Consider the following 1,073-nt stretch of genomic DNA (forward strand, 5'->3'; position numbering starts at 1 on the left):
TATCACTCCTTACAGGAAAGCTTAGCTCTGGAGTCTAATGGAGCTTAATATAGACTGGAGAACGTACCCGCCGTGAGTGCCTCCGCATGTGAGCGTGACCCTGGAGCCCAGTCCCCCGAACTGGACGTCTGAAACTGAAAGCAGGAGACATGAGAGCTGTGCTCCAGAAGTGACAACAGACATTTCATCAAGTGATACGTTATCAACCAGCCAATAGTGTTGAGATTTCATGTAAAAAACTAAACAAAAATAATAATAATAATGTATAATAAATATATATAGAGAGAGAGGTTCATTCATTCATTCATTCATTTTAATGCCATTAACACATTTATACAAAACACCTTTTTACATGTAAAATTAAAACCATAAAGTGTCAGGAAATGTTTGTTCATTTGATGTGTTGCTGATTTGCATGTCATTTGCATATTGGTGTGGTGAGAGAAAAAAAATCATTGTAATTATACAGTTTGGATATGCATATACCACATATAACACATATAATATATGTGTATTTATATTTTGTATACAAGTTTAAAATGATTGTCATAATTTTAGTTTTATTATGAACAACGCATAATTAACGTATATACTTCATAAGTGTTTTTTTCTCTACTTTTCCAGACATTCCAAAATACAAACTTTTTTTTTTTTTGGCTGATTCCTAGGAAGTATTTAATAACAAACTATTATATATTTGTAGGAAATAAACAAATACCATCTGACAGTAGCATTCAGCCTGTTATTATCAATAATTTCAAATAAACCCTTCCCTTTACAGAACAAAAAAGAATTCTCTAATCTCTAATCACTTAAAACATTTACCCTTCAGAGTGGGAGTTTTGAGAGGGAGAAAGATGGAGGGGACCAAAAAAAAAACTTCTGCATCATCTCATGTCAACTGTGTCATAAATTAAACCTGCGCAAAGAATTATGGGACCAAAAAGTGTGGAACAGCTGTACCCTTTAAAATCCTTTGTTCTGAAAGGGCCCCTTTGGTTTGGAACAACCCTTCAATATGGCGTCCACGATTGTTCTCACTACAAAGTGCCCTTAGGAGGCGACTTTATCCC

This window comes from Sinocyclocheilus grahami, unplaced genomic scaffold (assembly GCF_001515645.1).
Source record: "Sinocyclocheilus grahami isolate Dianchi unplaced genomic scaffold, SAMN03320097.WGS_v1.1 scaffold15467.1, whole genome shotgun sequence".
NCBI classification, from domain to species: Eukaryota; Metazoa; Chordata; class Actinopteri; order Cypriniformes; family Cyprinidae; genus Sinocyclocheilus; species Sinocyclocheilus grahami.